We start from the raw sequence: 12,109 nt of genomic DNA, 5'->3' as shown, positions 1-12,109 counted from the left end.
TCACTTGAACAAATACACGAGGACTGCCCTCAAATAGTTGACCAAACGTTAGTTGATGAGAAGAGTCTTGAGCTGCTTTCACACATGCACTGCAACCCTGAAATTAACCGGACATTACCCGGAGGAGCTGTATGTGTGAACGCAAATGTCCCAATCATTTGGACTGGACATTACCTGGACTTGACCCAGCCAGCACCCTAGTACAAAAACTGTGTAATGTCTGATTGAGCGGCATGTGTGAACGGAGCAGGTAATTTTCCGGAGCATTCACAGCGGGTGTGTTATATGTTGATGATAGCACTATCGTGGGCCAGTTATTAACCTGTGTGCGGGTCTTCGTGCATAGAGTGTAGCTGTTTCTTACTTCTTTATATTCCTTTCCCCTCTCTTGTTTATATTACGTCAAAATACATGAGTACAACACCAGAAAAGATAAGTCGGTAGCCTCATCCGCCATCTTGGGTGTGCTAAAACTCTGCAGCATCATTGCGTCACGTCTTGCATCCTGCATGCTCTACCCAGGCTCCGCCCCTCGCCTCAACCAACCAGAGTATTTCCAGGTAGTGTAAACGCATCTGACACGGACAATCTCCGGTTGTGAGCTGCACGTGTGAAAGGCTAACTTCGGTCAAAGTCCGGACCTGATTATCCGGACACTGTCTGAAGTGCGTGTGTGAATTCAGCTTTAGTTTTTCATTGGTTCGTTGGTCGCAGGAAAAAGAAAAAATAAATAAAAACCTCTAGCGTATGCAACGCTATTTTAACAAAGATATATGCTCAGTTTCCTTGCTGGCTGTTCCAATACATTCAGAAGAATAGTTTCAGCTTTTGATAAGCGGCTTTTGCCGGTAATTAACAGGCAGCTCCCATCATGTGTGCGCACCGTGCAGTGCTTGTAAATTAATTTATGGGGCTCGTTATAGGTTATTGTTTTGGTGTTACTGATAAATTAACAAAATGTTCAGCCCCCTTGCTGGTTGACACATTTAGAATAGGAATGTTAATATATTAATATTTCCCCTAATTTCCCTCACATTTAAATAGGAGTTTAAACTCAGATTAGTCTAAAAGTCTGAAGGAATGTTGCGTTATATTATATATATATATATACTCTGTCTGTGTCCGTGTGTGTGTGTCCGTGTGTGTGTGTCCGTGTGCGTGTGCGTGTGTCCGTGTGTCCGTGTGTCCGTGTGTGTGTCCGTGTGCGTGTGTCCGTGTCCGGGGGATCCCGGCCTCCCCGGACGGGAAAGGCGAGTCTGCCTCCTTGGGAAGCGCCCAGGGTTGGGTGGAGGGACAGTGTAAAGCCAGCGGCTGCCTGGGATCCAGGACGGGGGAGGTGCATCTGGTAGACGAGTCCGCGGAAAACAATCTTCCGTTAGCACATTTCAATGCAAATTAATAATAGGGCCTCATAAGTTTAACCGAAATAATGTTTAACATGTGTAATTAACAGATGGCTCGCTTTGTGAGCACAGTGCTTATAAATTTAATTAATGTTTTAAAGGCTGTTTAATAGGTTTTGTATTTATCTGTAATGCAGCACAGTGGTAAAAAAATGTTAGTTATAACATTCTTTCTCAGCCCTGGAACTCAAACTATTTTCTGATTCCCCAAAAACATATTTAAATAATAAAATCAATATCATTAACCTGCGACGATAAGTCAACTAATGACTTGAACTGGCGACTAATAGTCGACTAGGAAAATCTTTAGTCAGGGGCAGCCTTAAAATACACATAAATGAGAAAACACATTTCTTGCCCCAGAAGATTTGTCCCCTTTCAGATCACAGATTGTCTTTAATTCAAATGGATAACAAAGAAGTAGCAGCTATTCACTCACAAAGTAACCATGACAATTCCACACAACAGCATAAAGCATTGTAGCAGTGAGAAATAGTTATTAAGTTATTATAAAAATAGAGAATAAAGACATGTATGACCGAGTTTTACTTTAATATGGGTTTTATCTCATCATATAGAACAGTATGTATGTTTAGTTTATTTGTTTTTAAAAAAGTGTGTTAAACAGTAGAAACATCACTATATCATGATTGTATTTCGCCCCCCCTTTTATCTTTGTGTCCCTCACTCTCTCGCTGCTTCCCGCCTTCCATGTCTAGCTGTTGCAATTAGGCCAAAATACACATGAATGAATGCTATGAATGTGTCTGGGAAAGTCATAACTCAGACCCAGTCCAGACGAGCCAAACAAAACAGTTAGCAGGTGCAGGAGTTGGGATACTAGCTGTCCTCTCTCATTCCCTGGAATCTATTTCCATCTATGGTTTTGTTGGGATTCCCAAACTATGAGGAGATCCCAAACATATTCTCTGTGTTTATTAGTTAATTAGTTTATTAGTTTATTGTATTATTAGATTATTTGTGTGTTAGTGTGACTTGGCACGATGCAGGCACTTTGTGCACTGTGTATTTCTTAACACAGTCACTGCACACATGCGACACAGTACGCATTATTGTTCATCCACACTAGAAAAACCTGTTCAGTTCAAACATTGCATTAATTGTGGCCAACATATAGTGTCGACTGCAGCGTTCACGGCAACAAATAAAACAAATGACCCTTGTGTAGTTCTTACTTTGTCAAGTTTACTCTCCTTGAATCTCCACACAGGGAGGCTTTAGTTACTGTGTCTGTAGTTTATTTTGGTTTTGTTGTTTTTGTTCTTCCTGGCCTCCATGCCAGGGGCTGTTGTTTATCGCTGAGAAAGCCCACATCCCCAGAGATAATTTTTCAAACAGATTACATCTCCTTAAGTATTTTCCCTTGCTTTTGATGGCAAATCACATGCAGGATGGCATATTGGCATGGTCAGCTTCTTTCAGATGCCGTAGCAGGCAGTGTGTGCAATTCATATTTCTGGGTCGCGATTAGATAGTGAAAACTTCAAGGTAACTAGATTGATTATCATGTGAAAATAATAGGACAGACATGGATTTACCTGTGGCATGTCATTCGACATCCAACAGTCCAATAGGATGCTTTTCACTTCCTGTTCTTTTCCGAGTTGTGCATGTGCAGAGTAAGTACGGCAAGACCTTCAAATTAGGCCCCACTGTAATCTTTCTTTGTATATATGAACCATGCTGTACATTGGTTTACAGATGCCTAGACTAATGAACTCTATGTACGTCAATAAAAAAAAAACGTCATTCATATGTTTTCAATATATACATTTCTTGGCAACAGATTCATATAAATATATATAATATTTATTTATCTCCACACACACACACACACACACACGTCTGTATATATATATATATATATATATATATATATATATATATATATATATATATATATATATATATATATATATATATCTCTCTTCCATATTCTGCTTCTCATTTCCTTGAGTGTACAATCCTAGCTATTTGTATATACAGTGCAGTGCTTGCATATTTTCTCTTGTATTATATGCTGCTTGAACACAGCAATCTAACTGTTGAGATGAGGTCATATCAAGGGATAAGCTTAAATAGTGATGTATATTTATTTGCGTGATGGTGAAACCCATTCATTTAGTGGGTTCTTATTTTGTGCACATGCATCTTCACAGATCCACTTCCTGACTGATTAACTGGCAGATGAATACAAACACACACAACGTTGGAACTGTTTAGTCTATAAATCTGCTATAACATATAAATGTAGGAGATATTAATATTAATGCCAATGGAATTAACATTCCAGACTAAGCATTCCCAGCTAAAACATAGTTCTCCATAAACGTGCGTAAACATACCTGACTGCCTGGTCTGCACATCTGTAAAGGAATGTAACAGCACGTCAAGACGTATCTGAGGCCCTGCCTTTCAGATGAAAGCTTATTGGCTGAACAAGACGGGGTCAGCGGTAAATGCCGAAGTTGAACATTTTGAAGAGACTCAATGCAGAATTCTGCAGCTACAAATACCTTCATGACAGTCTTCAAAGCTCTAATCTTGTTTGAACACACGCTGCATGTATGTTGCCAGGCCTACAGTCTATCTTCTTTGAGGAAGTGTGGACAAGGAACTCTAAAGGCATCATGCCATGTACCATGAGCTTTTTTTTCCAAATTTTTTTTCTGCCCATAAAATTCTACTCAAGACAGTTTGGTGATATCTGCAAGTATAGCCCATGCTTTCGGAATAACGGCTCTACAATTTTGAATGTACTTTTTGTGTGTGTGTGTGTGTGTGTGCAATTGGATGCATTTTTACAAAAACATAAATACATTTTTTTTGGGTGCAATTTTTATTTTTTAATTTTTTTTAAACTGTAAAAGTTATAGCTATATAAGATACCATAAGCTACGCCCTTTACGGTTCTATCAGAGACTTAGAAGGTGTGGTTTATGGTCATATAACTCTTGTTATATTGACATGACTTATATCCCTGGTCGGAGTCAGTGTAAATATTCAGGCCTCACTGTGAACTTCCAGTGGACTGCTATGGTTGTGTGCTTTTCTCGCTCTCACCCTGGCTAGTATTGTGGAAGGCCGGTTTTCCGCGGAGCGGAGGGGAAGAGGGCTACAACGCAACAAAAATTTGATTTGCCCTGGCATTAGGCCTTGCTCTGACTACCAGCTGTTAACCAGATGTTTTGATGCTTACACCCGCCCTCTAAACCTAGGGGCCAACGTAATAACTAACTTAAACCGCAGCCAGCTCTTTCTTTAGAGAGTGTGGGTATATACACTATAGTGTGTGTGTGTGTGTGTGTGTGTGTGTGTGTGTGTGTGTGTGTGTGTGTGTGTGTGTGTGTGTGTGTGTGTGTGTGTGTGTGTGTGTGTGTGTGTGTGTGTGTGTGTGTGTGTGTGTGTGTGTGTGTGCACGCTCGAGAGGCAAGAGATGGTGGAGTAAGGGAGAAAGTTATTTGTACGGCAGTGTGTCTGCGCAGAGTTAAGGAAGAACTGAGTCCTTCAGACAGAGAATATTTCTAACCGTTTAGTGCCTTTCCTGTGTGTCTTGGTTTCTGTCCGAGGCCAGAGTGTTCCCTCTCTGTTTTTAGACTCTTCTTCTGTGACCTCAGAACCGCTCAGAGAAATAAGGAATGAGAACCTTATTCTCTGCATGATCTACCTTTGCTTCAAAACGACATAGCAATTGTACGTGTGTCAGGAATTTTACTGACCATATGTTTACACAGCTAACAACACTGTTCTGTAATGTTGATGTTGGGGGGAAAAAAGCCAAGTGGATATACTGTAGAGTACAGAGTTTGGGCTGCTGTTAGAGTTGCCTGTAAAAATAGTAACTTGGGCGCAAAGTGCTTGTTTTCCTTATATCCATATCACACACTGTAGGAATGAAGCGTGAATGACATAAGAAATATAAGAAAACGCGCATAGAAACGACTGCGTAGAGGCATTAGAATCTGCAGACGCTGGTGGCCAGCCCTATGCAGGCGTGTGTGGACATATAGAACTTCAAGGATTAAAAATAGACATCCCTTGCCTTTCTGCTGACCAGGCATTGTCCTTCCAAAACCCACCATTTTTGATTCTCCATGCAAGTTTAAAGGACACCACAAGGTTTAGCTGGGCTGTTTACTTACCTTGCTGAAAGGATACATTATTTGCTAATACAACACAAATACTACACTGTATATATTTTTTGAGCTGTATATCGCCTTTGTATTGTGTATTTACATATTTTGTTATGTATATAATCTTACTTATTTTGTACATACTTCACATTCTTAATGGTACTTAAAATATTGTGAAGAGGATGCCAAAAGTAGTCTGCGAGGGTTACATTCACGAGAGTGAGACGCATTTAGGGAAGTAATAGACGACTAGGTGCCTGTCCTCTACAACAGGATTGGAATTGAAAGGAGCTCCGCACCCTGCTGACACGGAGCCAGTGCCCTTAGGCGTGAAGCGCATCTCAATCGTGGCTTCCTCCCTTTATCTTCCAGTTCCTTTCTCCTCCCCCGGATTCTCCCCCCGATCTGACAAGACGAGGTGAATCGTCGGCCCTTTTAAGATATCCGGTCGCCGCTCTATCGGGAGATATCGAACCGCACATGAAAGGGAAAGGGTCTACTAAAGACCAATGGAAGTTCAGCCTTGGTAGCCAAAAAATGCTCGCCCCCCCCCCTCGTCTCTTTCATGCTTTAATGAGCTTACTCACGCACCGTAAACGGCATGCCTTTGAAGATACAGTAGCTGCCAAGTCACACTAACATTTCCTTTCTTTTTTCCATCTTCTGGGAATGAAGCCATTTGGGGGTGGGCTCTGTGGAAGAATCAGCCCGGCCTGGAGAGCTTGTACCTGATATGAATCACATAACTGTCTCATCGTGTTGTGATGACTGTCAGTTGAGCAGCGAATCTGAGCAGTGCGTTTTCGGGCGTTGTTTTCATGGTTACAAGTGTATACAGTAGATTCTTGGTTGTACCGGAGTGGTTTACGCCCGCTATCTCCGTCGTCCATTGTTCAGATCACCTCTTAGTTGCTGGCACCATTTAACAACCTTTCCAGACCTTTCTTAAAATATATATATTTTTTTTTAAATCAAGGGAAACCCCCTTGTAAGTTTCATCATGATAAGGCTCCTTGTCGTGAGGGAATCAGTTGTAGGGCTAGTCCAGTATGACCTGTCTGCACCAAGCAAATAACACAATAACAGGAATTGCTTGCATACCATGACCTCCTTTCTCAGTCGGAGTTCCAACAATGACGCCGTTGCCTCTGCCGCGCAAAACAAAAATAACAATACACGTTTGTTATTGAAAATCATTGCTATTTTTTGAAGAGGTTTCGAAAGCTCCAGTTTTGTTTGCGTGAAGAATCTCCTCGGCGATTATTGTTTTACAATATGGTCGTTTTGTTCGCCATTCACTGTGCAGTTTGTGATTGATTGCTGTCAGCCGCCCTGAGATCAGTGCAAAGAAGCAAGCCTGAGTCAGGGCTCCAGGCTGACTTTTTCCACTCGTAGCACTGGTGCTGCCTATTGAATATTTTAGGAGCACCAGCACAAAATTTAGGAGCCCCACTGAAATCAACATGCAACGCAACACATTAATATTTTTTCCATCTTAACTGTATTACTGATAAATGCTTTGGTTATACATACACAATTTACAGAAAACAATGTACTGTTTTATTTTAAACAAGAAAAAAATGGTTAAGTTAAATTGTGCTTTTTTTTTAACATAGACACCAAATTAACATTAAAAATGAACAGATGTAAACATAAGGTCAGTACATAACTGTCATTAACAACCATGATGAGAGCCTCAGCTCTCCATCCCTCTGCAGCTTTCTCTCCCACACGCACAGGCTGTCAAACCAGGGTTGGATACTCGAATGCTATTTGAATTTTAAAAAACAAATGACATTTGAATCTGAAAATGAACATGCAAAAAAATTGATGCAGGAGGTTTTTCAGAGGGAATGTATTATTTTTTTTGGAAACGTGTGGCAGGCATTCGTTCACTTACATATGCGCATCTGTCTTCCTCTCAGATGGTACCGACGATGTGTGTGTGCCAGGGATGGGCTGCCTGTTTTTATTTTAAATGACGTCTCCTTATGGAAAGAAACAAGCCCTGTGTGTAATGGGGACACTTTCTCTCTGACTCCTACTGATATATGAATATATATAAAAAATAAAAAGGTGGGCATATCGCTGATGCTCCTAGTTATAAAATTTGATAGCACTGTCTCCAAAAATGGTCGCAAAATACGACTAAATGGTAGCAGTCTGGAGCCCTGGCCTTAGTTATGTGGCATTTTCTACCCTGTGATCATTTCCACTGAGCAAAATATACAAACGACCTGCAGACCCATGTGTTTTCAGGATAACACACTATCAGGAATTACACCTGATCACCACCCTCCTGCATACTCAATCATACATGCAGACTCAATTTCACACCACATTTTATAGATATTTAGGGGTAAGATATAATAATAATATATAATTATATTTAAACCTTGAATTATGCTTCTGCGAAGATACACGTAAACGTCTCCGTGGACTCTGTGGGTAACTCGCAGAGAAGAGGAGCCGACACGCACACGCCCCAAATCTCAACAACGTGCATCAAAAAAGATTATTGGTTTAATTGTCCAACTTTGTGTTGGGAGGCGGGTTTGAAATGAAAAACAGAATGTAGCAGGTAGAAATGCGCCTTGCAGATGGGGTTCAAAGGCGGAGATCTATTTGCTTATCCATATTTTGGGGTTTTCAAATACAGCTTGAAAGAACAAAAAAATAAAGCGTATGTCATCTCTGTTTTTTGTACATTATGGTATACTGAATGTGACACTGCCCCCCCAGTAGGCACGTTATGTTATACACAAAATCATACAAGTACCGGTATAAAAGAAAACAGCCACACGAGCGTCCCGCCCGTGCACGTTTGCTTATGTGCAGACGGAGAAGCATAATCCAGTCTTTAGTGTATGAAACCAAGTGAAATAAAAATGGCGAGTACTCCAGAAGTGGCTGAAAACATTTAATATAATTTAACTGTTTTACTTATATACTGCTGATGTTTATTTCCAATGTGTTACCTGCCAAAAGATTATTAGCAAAATGCCTTCATACACCCATTTGACATATGTAACAACTCTTTATTATCCTAATTGCCTTCTCGGAGCCAACCGCCATCTTGATGGTAATTATTTGATTTGTACTGTAGGCAGCAGTGATAACTACTGATGCACAAGTTTGTTTATTCAATGCCTTATCTCATTCTCAGAAAAACTACCTTTTAAGTATTCCAATACTGTTGCCATTGTACTGTTTGTCCATTTTGTGTTCATAAATCACACACATTCAAACATTGTTCGTTGATGCACTATAAAAAAAGACAATCATAGGAAAGAAATATAATCCACTCAGTAATATTGCATTCCACTGCGTGGAATTTTAAACATGACAAAACGACAAAAATACTAAGTGCATTGTTGCATTTTTCCAAAAGCCGCTATAGCCTTACTCGCATTTTAATAAAGAACAATGAAGAAATGAGGGATACAACGGTACAGTGGGCCAGCGGTTCAGTATGTATCTCGGTTGTTGGGCCCACAGTACAGTAATCATGGTAGTCTGCCATAAATAACTAGTGTATGACTGTGGCGCCAGACGGTGTTCAAGTTCATTGGTAGGTTGTTATAATTTGCATAAGTTCATCTGATTCGAAGGGAGGTGTCCCGGATAGTGGATAATTGGCCCAGGTGTCTAGGATTGCGGGTCTCCGGGGAGATGCAGATGAGAGGAAAGAGGGAATGCGAGAACCTGGTGTGAGTTAGTCATGGGAATTAGGGCTTTTGGTCTGGGGATGTTCCAGAATGTAGCTGCATGTGTGAATGGTGAAAATCATCAGCGGTGTTGGAAAGGTTATCGAAGTAATTTCCCGGGAACTATATGTGCAAGGGGCTTCAGCCACTTGACCTCTGAGTGCCTGTTGCAGCATTGAATGACTGCAATGAAAAAATGGTAATTTCTAGCAAGCTAATGTTGGCACATTTGATTTACTGGGCTTCTTTCTGGTCCATTTCACTAGTAAAGCTTCACCCATAAATATTTTTGAAATGTTATGTGTCGTAATTTGAGTAGAGGAACCGGGAACCACGTCAAGTAAAACCTCTAGATTACAGACCTAGTTTGAACAGATGCCACTATATTTCTCGGTCGAGCGCAACGAAAAGTTATGATATTCTTAAACGCTTTTACATGGAGTGAGAAAATGCAATCGCAAATGACTCGGTGATGCCTCACACACCAAGAAACACACTACTAACGCGAACAGGGAAAGGGTCTTTGTGATCTGTTTCATTTATATCCAGTCCAGATAAACCATGAATAGTACTGCAAGTAGGCCTCATACTTTGACAAGTCATTGTACCATCTGTGTCACTGTGATCATCTTCACAAAATGACAAGGCTTGTGTGTGCATATGACCCTTTTATGGGGAAACAGCTTGCAGCTTGAGTACACAGTGAGCTTGCATGGCAAACACACGTGGATATATAAACTGAAGTGGGGCTGTAAAAGTAATAATCCCGTTGACATTTGAAGTGCTTCTCTCTGCCATACGACTCATAATGCAGAGATATATATGTGAGTGTGAGTGTGTGTGTGTGTGTGTGTGTGTGTGTATTTTTTTTTTTTTTAACTTATAGCTCATAACAAGAACTCTCCATCCAATTCCATGCAAAACAATAAACAAAAACATAGACAATCATAACAATAGTAGACAAAGCGTCATTGTGTCTGTCTCGCACAGCTTGTGTAGATTGCATCGTAGACTAAACATGGAGGAATAGGCCCCTGGTATTTACGCATCGGAGCCATACGGGGGGGGGGGGGGGGGGGAACACTTGTTATGTAGATCGACTATGGGGGAGTCCGTGAATTGCACGGTCAGCACAATCTGTTAGCACTGATAATAAATGCTCAGTAATGCCTCTTTGCACGTGTGAAAAGTGTAGCAAACCGTGGAAAACAAATCCGGTCATTTTCTCGTTAAACATTTCCCAAAGGTCACTGTCTTCTTCCAGAGTGATGCTTCAGTGTTGAAGTCATTCAATAATATGTAAGTCATTCTGTGTAAAACCTCATGAACAAAACATCCTCCTCTGACTCTCGCTGATGGGGCCTCCCCCCCCCCCCCCCCCCCCCTCGCAGCTCTTGATGGATTCCACAGACTTTATAGGCGTTTGGCTCTATTTCCTCTCTGGCTGAGCGAGGCTGGTCATTTCTGTCCGAGCCGCCTGTTGCTCCATCCAGTGAGCCAATCCAAGCTCGGCTCTTATTGGCTCTCTTCTCTCTGGTTCATGTTTTGCCAACGCTGTGGCTGTGTGGTGGAAGCCACTGAAGGCACTGCTGTGGTAGAAATGTCATGGGTTATTCCAGGCCACTGCCACCGCATTCCAATACAGTGCAGCCCAAATGGGCATCACACACAAGACTTAATCATGTTTACTCTGATCAAACATATGTAAGTCTTTGAGGTCTATTTGAGTATTAGGGGGGTTATGATGGGCTCATGAAACGAGGGCATGATTTGATTTGACTTTCAATTTTATTTTATTTTTTTTACAAAAAATAAACAAAATATTAAGATAAGATTAAAAAAGATAATTATTAATACAATAAGAGCCATCTCTTTTTTTGAACAGGCTGCAGGTGCGTCTCTTCTCCTCCTCCCACTGAGTCTGTGCATTCTTCTCTAATCTGACTTTTTTCCTAATTCTACTCAGATCACAGCACCGTGCTCCACTGAACATTTTTATCTTATCTTCGATATCACATCCAAATCAGATCCATAACCTTAACTACTCTGGTGGAGCGTGAAGCGGTGCCTACCGGCACTTCTCACAAGCTGTCGGTCTCTGTTCTGCCCTCTCAACTGGACAAATCCAGTGGACACATTGTACAATATGTCATATTTTATTGAATCAGAGTGCAATTTTTCTTTAAATGATTAGAACACACAAGCTGCGAGCTCCGGCCCCCGTAACTCCAGCTGCGGCCCAGATCAAATCGGAATCGTGACACCCTTAGTGGACTCTATGAATGCTACCCCAGGTTTGACAGTTCCTTCTAGGTGTAGGCTTGTTTGTTTTGCTTGTTTAGCTTTGTTTGTGTCGGCACGCGCTGTTCTTTGGGAACAACAGCGTTCACGAGAACACTGTTTCTCAGTGTTTTTCAAAAAAAGAAAATGAACATAAATGATGTACCATTTGTGTGTTGTTTGTCTTTTTTTAAACATTTAATATAACCAATATTTTAAATTTTCTTTTTTCCCAAAGTACCCCCTGCAGTAACCCTGCAGAACCCCTAGGGGTACGAGTAACCCCATTTGAGAACCATTGATCTAAGATATAAGAAAGTACTGTTTTTTACGTCATCTTTAACAAGTAGACTGTAGCCTAATAGTAGTAAGACTCGTGCCACCTGAATTGATAAACCACGTTACTTAAATGAAGTCTGCTCAGGATACTGTCTAGCTCTGTGTGGGATTTATCGGTGCTTGGTAAATGAAATGCCCCTTAAATACTATCAGTGGGTCGCCTTCACAAAACGTCATCACAACAAATTTTTGGTGAAGCGTTAGTCACGGCAAATGGACGCACGTT

General features: G+C 41.0%; 1 protein-coding gene across 1 annotated transcript in view; it reads left to right on the top strand.

Moving 5' to 3' along the window:
* ric1 (RIC1 homolog, RAB6A GEF complex partner 1) overlaps positions 1 to 12,109 on the top strand; it is a gene marked incomplete at its 5' end in the record, with an annotated part of 49,308 nt that overhangs the window by 20,373 nt on the left and 16,826 nt on the right. The window lies entirely within an intron of this gene.

Source organism: Zeus faber, assembly GCF_960531495.2.
Source record: "Zeus faber genome assembly, chromosome: 17".
Classification (NCBI taxonomy): Eukaryota; Metazoa; Chordata; class Actinopteri; order Zeiformes; family Zeidae; genus Zeus; species Zeus faber.
The sequence above is the reverse complement of the archived record's forward strand: the minus strand, read 5'-3'. Positions and strand labels throughout refer to the sequence as shown.